The sequence below is a fragment of the Anolis carolinensis genome, chromosome 1 (genome assembly GCF_035594765.1).
Source record: "Anolis carolinensis isolate JA03-04 chromosome 1, rAnoCar3.1.pri, whole genome shotgun sequence".
In the NCBI taxonomy this organism is placed as follows: domain Eukaryota; kingdom Metazoa; phylum Chordata; class Lepidosauria; order Squamata; family Dactyloidae; genus Anolis; species Anolis carolinensis.
The window spans coordinates 183,537,489-183,550,398 of record NC_085841.1 but is presented as its reverse complement, the minus strand read 5'-3'; the positions used below and the strand labels follow the sequence as shown (position 1 = coordinate 183,550,398).

The 12,910-nt window shown below is 40.7% G+C and overlaps 1 protein-coding gene across 2 annotated transcripts in view; it reads left to right on the top strand.

Annotated features, from left to right (window-relative positions):
- Window positions 1–12,910, top strand: part of pth2r (parathyroid hormone 2 receptor) — a 69,372-nt gene that overhangs the window by 2,802 nt on the left and 53,660 nt on the right. The window lies entirely within an intron of this gene.

Here is a 12,910-nt window from a genome sequence, read left to right as displayed (position 1 = left end):
GAGGTGTTAGCCGGCTCTTCATACCAGCCTGGACACAGAATATATGTTGAGAACACAGAAAAGCTGGACCACTCTCCCAACCACCATGTCAGACTACACAGAGAAGCCACTGAAATCCACAAGAAGCATGTAGACAATTTCAACAGAAAGGAGGAAACCATTAAAATGAACAAAATCTGGCTACCAGTATTTAAAAACTTTAAAATCAGTACAGTAAATAAAGAACAACACTCTGAAAATAGAGGAATTCCAGACAGTAAACAATCAGGGCCAGCTAACACCTCCCAACAAAGGATTCCCCCAAGCAGGAAGCAGCCAAGCTTTGAACCTACAAAGCCATTCAATGCTAATCAAGGTGGCCAATTGCAATATTCATATTTCCCTCCAACAGACAAGAGTTCTTTCTCCAACCCTGGACATTCCAGAGATATATAAACCTCACTTGCATAGTTTCCAATATAACTCACAACTGAAGGTGCCTGCCATAGATGTGGCAAATTGTCAGGAGATAATGCTTCTGAAACATGGCCATACAGCCCGGAAAACTCACAGCAACCCAGTGATTCTGGCCTGAAAGCATTCAACAACAAATTAGGAAATGTTCACCTGGTGACATCCCTGCAATAGAAATACCTTCTGAAACTTTTCTTGTGGTGCCCAATATACAAAATTCTTTCTGGGGTGTTGTGTGATTTCCGGACTATATGGCCGTATTCTAGCAGCATTTTCTCCTGATGTTTCACCTCCATCCGTCGCTGGCATCTTCAGAGGATCATCTGAAAATGCCAGCCACAGATGCAGGTGAAACATCAGGAGAAAATGCTGCTAGAACACTACCATACAGCCTGGAAACCACACAACACGCCAGTGATTCTGGCCGTTCAATACATAGAACTCTTTTTGTCTTCCCGAGAAGAGGGCTTGGGGCAAGGCAGGTTCAAGTGAATTCTTTTAAGGATGCCTCTGTTTCATATTGACCACATTTTGCTGTGTGACAGAATTCTTTCTTCTCCCTTCAAAATGTAGGAATCCGTATTTCACAGCCAACACCTGTTTCCCAGAAATGGTTTGAAGAAAAGTTTGGGAGCTTGATTTGGAGTGCACTAGTTGGTGTTCACACTAGGTGGTGCTCACAACTGCATGGGATTCTGAGGATGAGTTTGCTTCAGTAATGAATACATGACTTGCATCCTGGAGGTTTTTAAGGTGCATTCCTATCTTCTTGACAGGTGCAGTCCTATCTTCTTGGAGGCAAACGGTGCAGAAAAGGGAACACCTGTTTATTTATTTATTTATTAATTATTAACAGTATTTATATTCCGCCCTTCTCACCCTGAAGGGGACTCAGGGCCGATCACATTATACACACATAGGGCAAACCTTCAATGCCCATAAACACATCAAAAAGAGACCGAGACAGAGACAGACACAGAGGCAATTTAACCTTCTCCTGAGGGGATGTTCGATTCTGGCCACAGGGGGGAGCAGCTGCTTCATCATCCACTCTGATGGCACTTCCTCATTCCAAGTCATAAATTAATTAAACTTGCCTCCCCACTTTTATAAGTGGTACCTTATTTCCTACTTGATAGATGCAACTATCTTTCGGGTTGCTAGGTCAGCAACGAGCAGGGGTATTTTTTATTTTTAATTGACGGGTGCTCACCCCGCCACGGGCTGGCCTCGAACTCATGACCTCATGGTCAGAGTGATTTATTGCAGCTGCTCAACAGCTTGCGCCACAGCTCGGCCCCTGTTTGTATCTATTCAGGTCCATTGCTCCTTTTTAGAATGCAATTCCTATCTGGCATTGAAACTCCTTCTTCTCCCAGCCCAGACCTATCTTTCCATTCTCTCAATAATAATAGGTTTATTACTTGGGGTTTATTGCAGTGTCAGGTGCTCTTTGGCAATGATCCCCAATCTAAGGCCTATTTACCCAGCCTCTGCTCTAAAGATCATTGACCCAGTCCCCACCCTACATTTTAGACTTATGGAATACAAAAACAATTAATTTGGGTTGCAGCGAGTTTTCCGGGCTGTATGGCCATGTTCCAGTAGCATACTATCCTGACATTTTGCCTGCCTATAGCAGGCATTCTCAGAGGTTTGTTCAAAGGTCTGTTGGAAATGAGGAAAGTGGAGTGTATATATATATCTGTGGAATGTCCAGGGTGGGAGGAAGAACCTTTGTCTGTTCGAAGCAAGTATGAATGTTGTAGTTAACCAGCTTGATTAGCATTGAGTAGCCTTGCAGTTGCAAAGCCTGGCTGTTGCTGCCTGGAGGCATCCTTTGTTTGGGAGGTATTCACAGGTATTTGATTGCTTGCCGTCTGGAATTCCTCCGTTTTCTTAAAGTTGTTCTTTATTTACTGTCTTGATTCTGGTGTTTTTTAAATACTGGTAGCCAGATTTTGTTCATTTTCATGGTTTCATCTTTTCTGTTGAAATTGTCCACATGCTTGTGGCTTTTAATGGTTCTCTGTGTCGTCTGATGACATGATGGTTGTCAGAGTGATTCAGCATTTCTGGGTTCTCAACTAATATTCTGTGTCCAGGTTGGTTCATTAAGTGCTCTGCTATAGCTGACTTCTCTGGTTGAATTAGTCTGCCGTGCCTTTCATGTTCCTTGATGTAAGCCGCTCCAAGTCTCTTTGGGAAGATGGGGCAGGGTACAAATACAAAATTATGATTATGATTATTATTATTCATGTTTGAGTGCTGCATTTATATACCCCACTTGCCTGATTTCCAACAGACCTCTGAACAAACCTCTGAGGATGTCTGCCACAGATGCAGGTGAAATGTCAGGAGAGAATGCCATACTGCCCAAAAAACTCGCAGCAACCCAGTGATTCCAGCTATGAAAGCCTTCAACAACACTAATTAACTTGACTGTCTCATCAGCCAAAAGCAGGCCCACACTTTCCATTGAAATACTGCTAAGTTTATGTTGGTTAAAATTGTTCTTCATTTGAAATATATTATTGTTCTTTCATGGTTTTTGCACTACAAATAAGATATGTGCAGTGCAAAAGGTTTGAAGACCCCTGCTCTATTTTGAATCCTGTTTTGCCTGTGAAACATAGATGCCCCCCTTTTCTGCTGTTCTGGTAACTAGATGTCTTTGACAATACACGTGTGATGTTTCAAGCATTCATCTGTTGTATACGAACCCTAACAATTGAAAAATGTAGCGCATTAAAATTATTTTATTTAAACAACCCTGAAAGTATAAAAATGTTCCTGGGGGGTCTAAAGAAAATTCTTTCTACCAGTCTAAGGCTGATTTTGGAATTCACATGTGTGTTTCCCTTCATTTTTAGGAATCTGTTTAGTTGTAATATAACATCTAAATAGGACACAGGACTCTTCGGTTTCTAGAAAAAGATGAGATAGAAAATATTGCATCTAAATGGGTGTATGATTATGCCATCTGTACCATAACAGAGAAGAGTTTGTGCTATGTCACGCCATTTTTGAAAAGGCAATGTCTTGATTTCAGGATGTTGCAAGCAACCCATTAAGAAACACTTTGATTTGTATTTTATGGAAGTAACATTGAACCATTCTTACAACTGAAGTAATTACTACAGCCAAGTATTCTTTTTTAATGTTCTGAAAAACGCAGATGCAGAAATAGTTTGCTGCTACTAAAATCTCCTCTTTCCCATCAAGGGTGTGAAAGGGAAATCTTGCAACTCAATCTTGCCATTTCTAGCTGATGCTTCTGGCCGCAGACACAAACTAAGTGTAATCCTTCCACATATTTTGATACGCCAGCATCTTTCTAATGAGAGGTTTCACTGGTTTCATTATGCACAAGAACCCCACTTGGAGAGCTTGCAAGCATTATCTTTTTGGATAAATTTTGTTGTTCTACTTCTCCCTCCCTTTTAGTTCATTTTTTTTTTGCTATGGGACCTTGTATGGAAAAAAAAACTCTCGTAATTGGAAAGGGATGTTTTCTGATCTCTGATCTGATATGACACAGGTAGGTCTGGATTTTACCCACCTAGATAGCCAGCTTCTAACCAGGAGTGGATGGGGCTTACACATGTCACATACACACAAATACAATTTTCTATTTCAGACTTTTCAAGTAATTTGGGGAGTCTTCTGTCCTTTTTAAATGTCACTGAGGCATTATATCTGAATTCATTGTTGTTAATTGCTCTCAAGTTGGCTTTGATTTGTGGAAATACTATGAATGAGAGACCTCCAAGTCACCCTGTCATCCGCAGCCTTGCTCAGCGTTTACAAATTATGGGTTGTGGCATTCTTGATCGAGTCTGTAAGTCTTCTAAGTACATTTCCCTCTTTTCCTACTGCCCCTCACTTTCCCAAGTATTGTCCTCTCTTGCAGTGAGTCATGTCAACTCATGATATGACCAAATTATAATAGCCTGTTTGGTTACCTACCTTCTGGAGAGGCTTAATTTGCTCTAGGGATCTCATCACACTAGAGCTTGGATCCATTTGAAATCCACTTTAAATCCATTTTAGGGAGGGGCCTTTAAACAGCTCAGCTAGACAGGTCCTGGGCCTCACCAAACTACAAACCCCAGAATTCATGCTCTGGTGTGATGAGGCGGAAGGACACATTTATTGTTGCTTTTTGTCAATCCGTGGTATCATATACCTCTTATCCAGTATAATTGTGCATTTGGGGTAAACCCTGACCCATTTCGTGCCCCAGCTTTCAGTGGGGCCCCCAATCCGTTTTTAGGAAGCCTCCTGAAATTGGGCGGGCAGATATCTTTTTTTGCTCTCTGGGTCTGAAAGATCCCTTTTCTTTTGGCCCATTTTTTTAGGGAGGAGATCTTCCCACCCAGGCTCCCCTTCCCAGGCTTTAAGGAGGCTTCTTTCCCTGTTGTTTCTACTCTGGAGGAGGCACTCAGATGCAGGCCCTGGCAGGCGCGAGTGCTCCTGTACACCACACACACAACCTCATTGGAAAAAGGTGACCAAGGCCTTCTCCTCCTCAGCTCTTGGAGCTGCCGCCTTGTTTGCTGTTGCGGCTGCTGCTGCCTGGCTAGCCTCTAGAGTAAGAGGTGCAAAGGAGGAAGAGTAGGGGGCCTGGAAGCACCTTCCTTGCATGAGAGACGGAGGAGAAGGAGAGGAAGATGCTCAGCCAGGCAGCAGCAGCAACAGCAGCAACGACCCAAGGCAGCAGCTCCAAGGACTGAGGAGGAGGGAGGAGGAGAGGGCCTTGGCTGCCACACACTCTCCAAGGCATTTTAAGGAGGCTTCCCACTTCCAGATAAGGAAGAGTGATGACATCTTTAAAGAGAATAATAAATGAGGGTTTACTTTTTGTTTGCGGGGGATTAACAATAAAGATTAAACTGTGCTCACAAAAAGCAGCTAAGGAAACAGTACCCACTCCCTCTTTATTTCATTTCGAGCTTATTTTCATTCCAGGGAAGGGGTTCCTGTTCCGCCCGAAACAAAAGGAACGAAAGAACAGATGACATGGGAGAAAAGGGTCTTGCCCACATCTCTATTCTCCAGTTGTTGTTTATTCGTTCAGTCACTTCCGACACTTTTAAACCTCATGGACCAGCCCATGCCAGAGCTCCCTGTCGAGCGTTGCCACCCCCAGCTCCTTCAAGACCAAGCCAGTCACTTCAAGGATACCGTCCATCCATCTTTCCCTTGGTCGGCCCCTCTTTTTCCTTCAGTTTATCCCAGTATCATTCTCTTTCTAAGCTTTCTTGTCTCCTCATGATGTGGCCAAAGTACTTCATCTTTGCCTCTAATATCCTTCCCTCCAGAGAGCAGCCAGGCATTATTTTCTGGAGTATGGACTGGTTGAATCTATTCTCCAGTAAAACATTTCAAATAGTACACCTTTGCTTTCTGATTATTTTATATATACAAACTTTGTTTTATTCACCAAATTATTTAAAATATTGTATAAAATTACCTCCAGGTTATGTGTGTAAGGTATATAAGAAACATAAATTAGTTTCGTATTTAGACTTTAGTCCCATCTCCTAGATATCTCATGATGTACATGTATGCAAATGCAGGGATTCCAAAATAATTTTTTTAAAAACCCTCAAAAGCAAAAGAACCTTCTGGTACCAAGCATTTTGGATAGAATCATAGAATAGTAGAGTTGGAAGAGACCTCATGGGCCATCCAGTCCAACACCCTGCCAAGAAGCAGGAAATCGCATTCAAAGCATGCCCGACAGATGGCCATCCAGCCTCTGTTTAAAAGCCTCTAAAGAAGGAGCCTCCACCACAGTCCAGGGGAGAGAGTTCTACTGCCGAACAGCCCTCAAGGAAGCTCATACGAGCCATGCATCAATTTCACCAATGCTGGCTTTGCCCTCTTCATTCCTTGCACTCCCCAGTGATTACTGGTACTTACTGGGGTGTGAATATGACTCCTGTATTGGTTTGGAAATCCTAATAAATTGGAGTTTGCCATGACTCAGAAGTGTTGCCTTGTACCTTCTTTTCCCCTCATATAATTCGTATTGCAAATATATGAGGAATGGGGAAGGACACAAGAGTGGATATAGAACAGGGGTATTTTAAACATCTTACATCTTTGTCTTCTTCCATTGTTATTTAATACAAAAAAGATTTCAATGATGTTAAAAAAGAAAGAGAAAAAAGAGAGCATTTTTTTCTAATCTAAAATAGAAGAATAGAAAAGTGGGTGTGCAGTGCTTTGAAACAAAGGAGATAGAAGACCCCTTTTAGCTCACCAACTTTTAAAACATTTGGGTGTTCCCCAGAGTACTATTGTTATTAATATTCTCAAGACCCATTGATCTACATCAGATGTAATTGGGAGGCACTGCTCTCCCAGACTCATCTTAGGGTACGAGAGTAACTATCATTATTTATATTAATATTATTATTAACATTCATTGGTACACATCAGCTGTAATGGGAAAATAACCCTCTGTTATTACCTGCTTATTGTTACGGGGCTGAAGCGAAAGGAAAACGAAAGAAAGTACGATGATTGTGTGGCTTTTCTTCTTGTGTCGCCTCTAGTTTCCTTCAAAAAGGAAAACGAAAGAAAGTACAATTATTGTGTGGCTTTTCTTCTTGTGTCGCCTCTTGTTTCCTTCAAAAATGTCATCATTTGTTTTGTGTAGATGAACGGTTGAAACGAAACAATAACATGAAAGAAACGAAGGAAATTTTTTCATGCACATCTCTAATACACAGATAATCAAAGATAGCAAGATAACTTGAAATTCAAGAAGCTTCCCAAGGCATCTCTTTGATATGCCTACAAATCTGCCTGTGTGTGCGTGTGCAGATGTTTCAAATAGTTCTCCAGCTTTTTGATAGATACAGTTGTACCTTTAGTTGCATTAATTCTTAATTTTCTACTGAACTTTTTAGACCATGTGTAATATGTTTGGTTTTTGTTTTAATGAAGCAAAAATCATGAGGCTCGTTGTTTGTGTTTTATGTGAAGCTTCGCTGGGAGCAAAATGCTAATTCCAATGGAGTTTCCATGGGCGTCAAGCTTGTTATAGTGGGATAAAGTGTTTGAGGCAAAAATTCACAAGAAATGGGTAAATGTTTAGAAGCAAAACTTGTGAGGAAGGGCTTATGGAGCTGTGTGTGTTTAGACTGGAGAAGAAAAGACTGAGCACTAATATGATAGTCATTAAAAAGTATTTCAAGAGAACTTGGGTAGGTGGCCATTTAAACAGCATTATGGGACTCTGGGCAAAGCACTGTGATAAGGTCATAAGACATGAGCAATGGATTCAAAATACAAGAAAAAGAAATAAATAATTTCTTACATTGAAATGAACTTTCTTTGAATACAATGGGCTCTGGAATTTTAAAAACAAGGTTTGATTTTTTTAAACAGGGCCATCTCTTTGTTGTGTTCTCGTGCCTGGTGGCAGTTTGACTAGATGACCCTGGCAATACCTCCCAAAGCTGTGTTTCTATGATAGGTGATTGTAGCAAGTGGTAGGTAATAATACAAGAGAACTCAGCTAAATGAAAGTTAATATTAGATTATATTTTCTCCCTTGCCATGTTACTACAGGTATTTAAGAACTACAATGCCAGTATACATTTCTTATTGATTGAGCCCACATAAGGGTCAGATGAGGCTTGGTTGGCTGGGGAGATCTAGAGCTCTAATTGTGCTTTCCAGCTAGAAATTCAACAAGAGCTAAATGGCAGGTCAAGTAGTTTATTTGCACTGTTAAAACATGGCTAGAGGCATGTTAGGCATATTTCTCAAAAAATATTTTCAAACTATTTGCTTGCATCAAGAGGTCTTAGCAAAAGGTTTGGTTGGTTTAGTCATAATAAATCAACCAGAATTTGGGAAACTGACTTTTGAAGAGTCTGGCTTCCAGAATGCTCCAGCCAGGGGGTTCTAGTTCCCAAAAGCAATGTTTCTGAGGCTCTGCAGTCAGCCAAGCCTTTCAAAATTGAGAAGCCAAAGAAATCCCTTCTCTTGTTACACATTGAGGATCGGAATCACACAGGTGTAGTTGCCTGTTTCCTTGCTCAAGCTCTTGCAACATAATCGTCACTTGATGTTTTGCACCTGGAAATGTGAACTACTTTCACTGAAGAGGGTAGCTGGGATTAGATCAAGAAAGACAACTTCTTAGGGGGCAATTTAGGTCCTTGAGACGGTTGAGTTTCATGGTTCTGTTTGGGTTAGAATCTAGATTTCCCGAGTTCTAGTCAGACAGTCCAACCCAGTGGTTCTCAACCTGTGGATCCCCAGATGTTTTTGGCCTACAACTTTCAGAAATCCCAGCCAATTTATTTAGGTTTCCTTGGGCGTCCAAGCCTCTAACGCCCTTGGATCAGGTGTCCCAAACTCCTCATCAGAATCTGAGCTCCAAACAGCCAACGCCCTTGGATCAGGCGTCCCAAACTCCTCATCAGAATCAAGATCATCCTGCCCACACCCAACTCTATCCACACCTGTGGAACTACCCTCATTCCTCCAGGCAGACCATGTGGGATCTGAAGATACCCAAGTCTCTCCAGCATTTACAGCATCCATGGACCAGATTCCTCCCCAAGATCATCCGGAGCCCGTGCCCAATCTATGCCAACTTCCTCTGACACCACTGGTTCCTCAGCATCCATTTCCAGCTCAAGATCCCCTCCCAAGTCCCCACATGAATCTTCCTCAGAAAACTCCTCATCAATCTCCCTGATTCTCTTCCTGTATAAATCTTCCAGCGAGCCCTCCTCGTGAGGGTTCTTCCTTCCTCTCCTGATCCCTCCATTATCACTCACAGCCTCAGAAAACTCATTCACAACACCTTCTCTAAACAGTTTGGCTAGTCCTTTCCTCTCTTTCACTAGTCATATCTGAAACAGAGCTACAGAAGTTTTTATATTTGGAATATTTTTTGTACGCCAGACAAGTGTTTCTGTGGAATCTCAGATTTGTTTGAATACTTCCTAGATGTTTATGATGCTATCCGTTTAGATACACTCTCCAGCAAAAATCTGGGGTTTTCTATTATTATTATTATTACTATTAATAATAATAAGTATATTTATATTTCACCTTATCTCCCGATGGAGACTCATATCTCCCCATGGAGACCGATTAAATAGGTGTGTGGTTAATCAGAGATTAAATGGTACTGAAATAGTACACAGAATATATGTGAGTTCCAGAAGCAGGGAGTTGCACCTGAGCTTCTTTACGTGCATCACAGAAAAAGGATGAATACCCATGCTACCATCAACTGCCAGCTTCTTTTTGTTTATCTAAATTTCATGCCACAACAACATTTGGAATCTTCACCGTGTTGAATATTCTATGTATATCAAAGAGAAAACAATGCCAATTAAATCTGATTCAGTTCTAGGTTGTAATACAACAAAATGTGTGAAAATCAAAAAATGTTTATGTGTGTATAAAAGAGATCGAGATAGAGAGATAGAGAGAGAGAATATTTATTAAAGGGCCAGTATAAATATGTTTACCAAGTTTTACTGTGAGCTCTGAGTGCTCAAGTGAAACCTGTTTTACATTTTTCTTGGCTCTGCTGCAAATCAATGTAATATTGACCTGGTTTGAATCTCAAACATACTTGGCACTTTAAGTATATACAACAAGTTTCATTCTCCAGTCTCAAAGCATGAACAGTGTAGAGCTGATAGCTGGCGCATGGTGTTTTAGTTGCCTGACTAAATGTATTATGGCCAGCAGCACATAATACATCTGCTGAAGGATTTGTCTTGGCTGCTATTTGCTAATAGATTTGTTACTTTGGAGCATGATTATCTGAAAAGTCACCTTCTTTCCTACAGATAAATTCACTCGTATGTGGTGGGATCACACATTCTGACAGCTTTTGGGGCAGAGCATTTAGATTTGTATCCTAAGTTAGGTGTGGGAATCATGCAGTCTGCCAAATACCGATTAATACATCTGGCTAAACTGGCCGTAGTTGATGGAAATCGTGGTTCTACAACTTGGTAGTCCTACAGCTCTTGGAGTGCCACAAAATTCTCAATATCTCAGTATGTCCTCTTCCATCTGAAATACGTTTATTTATTTATTATTTATTTATTTACAGTATTTATATTCCGCCCTTCTCACCCCGAAGGGGACTCACACATATAAGGCAAACTGGAGTGCACTTACTGGGAAAAGGGCATAAATCTTATTTCTAAAACAATTAGGGCTTTCCCCACAGAACATGAGTAAAGTGACATGGCAACCCCCTATGGAATCCTGGCGTTCGCAATAAAGTGAGAGGTCTTTGAAAATCTCAGGCAAAGAAACCTCCTCTGTTGCCTCTGTTCACACTATCAAATCTCAGGAGGATTCCATAGGATGCAGACATAATATTTCAAATGAGATTCTAATGTTGCAATTGAGTGTATGAAAGTATCCCAAGAAAGAAGCAAGAATTGGCCACAAGTGTTGCAGCAAATTTATAAACTCTGACTGGTGTGGCTGTTTGAACCTGCCATGCATTTGATGGGAGCATGTTGCCCCTTTGTCTTTGATTTGTGTATCCAGTGTTTCTTGCATTAATTTTCAGATATCTTTCATCAATCCATTTATGATGTTTCATCTACTTGTCTTTTGGCAATCTTATATGCATGATAGGATTGCATAGATTTTGAACACATCTGCTGTATGTATGATCTTTGTGTTTGGAGAAGCATTCAGTCACCTGAACCCCTTTCTAGTACAATCCAAACACATCTTCAGAGTAGGAACTGGATTTAAATCTGTAGGAAAGATATGACTTTAGAAACAAATGGAAAACAGTATTATGCAGAAACTATGATAATTTCAGATATTACTGCAGCTTCCCTTCTTCTCATTTTTAACATCAAAGTAATATGCTTCATAAAATAAAGAAATGACTCTTTCCATTATGACTGGATAATGATATTACATATGAAAGTTTCTAATAAATTATCCATAGGAAGAGGAGATGTCTTTAGAAATTAGGCACTTAAAGCATCTTCTGTTGTCTCAAGTAAATAATAATTCTGGCTCCTTTCAGAAGGATGTGTCTGTCTATTGCTTCAAGGGGCTTAAATAAATCCAATTATTTATTTGCCACTCACCATATAAGATATATTGTAGTGACTTCGCTAGGACTGCGGATAAGAGGATCAATGCCCGGCAAGTGTATGTTACAGAGAAACAGAGGACAGAGAAACAATTCACCAGGCTGAAGATAAGCCACAGAGATATATTACAATTTGGCCAATTTACTTCAAAGTGTACAATCCCTCCTCCGATTGGCCAGAAAAGAGACTGGCTAGGATATGTGCCAGGATTGGCCGAAGGCTCCACTGAGGGCACAGCTTCCTGGCTGAGATTCCCTTAGTGGGGGAATGATAGTTGGGGATTGGTCAGGCAAGAGACCAATCAATTCGTGGGACATCGCCTGGGAGGGTGTGAACCTGGGGAAGATAATGCTAGTGCTATGTTGATGAATTTTTGATTAGCTCAACTGTCTAATTCTGTGCCAGACAATGGTGAGCCAGGTGCTGATCCTGGGCGATCAAGGGCTGGGCTGTCAAATAAAAGAGTTAACAAATGTACATATTTCTAAGCCTTTCTTTCCATGGGGGCAACAGGCTCTTAGCTTCAGGGAAATCACAAAAGCATTTCTGAGCTACTCTGGCTTGCATGGAGGATTTACATATCTTTATATGTAAACAATAAACAATGAATCTGATATTATCTGGCTTGGGAAACAGCCAGGAGGATTTGCCAATCTTTTCAATCCCCAAGAGATTATTTGAACAGGGTTACAGAAGGGTGCTGTTTTGAAATTACATTTTGATACATTTCTAAGAAGCAGTTTACATACATTTCATATCTAGCTGCAGTAAACAGTTGAAAGATACAAGTTACACAAAATCATAAAGTTAATATAGTTTATTGAAGGGCTAGATATGATAGAAATAATATATATGTAAGGAGTTAAATCATTTCCCCCTGTTTTCCTGTTATTCCCCCCACCAATGTCGAAACCTTCATTTATAATATGGGAAAAGGGGGGGAGGAGATCACCAGCGAAAACGGGGAAAATGGTTTTCTTCCTTCAATGCCCTTTCCCACGGAAAATGGACTATCATTCTTTCTCTAGTGCTACCTTGTGGCCTCCGCCCAGAGAATGAAATAGCACCAAGGGCTGTAAAAAGGGCTTTTTTTTTTTAAAGGAGATTGCTTAAAAGGGGTTTTTGTACTTCATGTGGCCTATAAAATGCACTTTTCATCCTTGCCATTTGAAAACTATTGTCTACGTTTATATTATATTAAAACAAAAAATGTTGGCCACTCCTGAGATAGAGTGAGTTTTTGGAATAGCCAGCTGGAATAGCAAAAAGGATTGTTCCAGCGATGGAACTGCATCCATCAGCAGAATGGGAAGGTGAGTTGCTAATGGGGAACA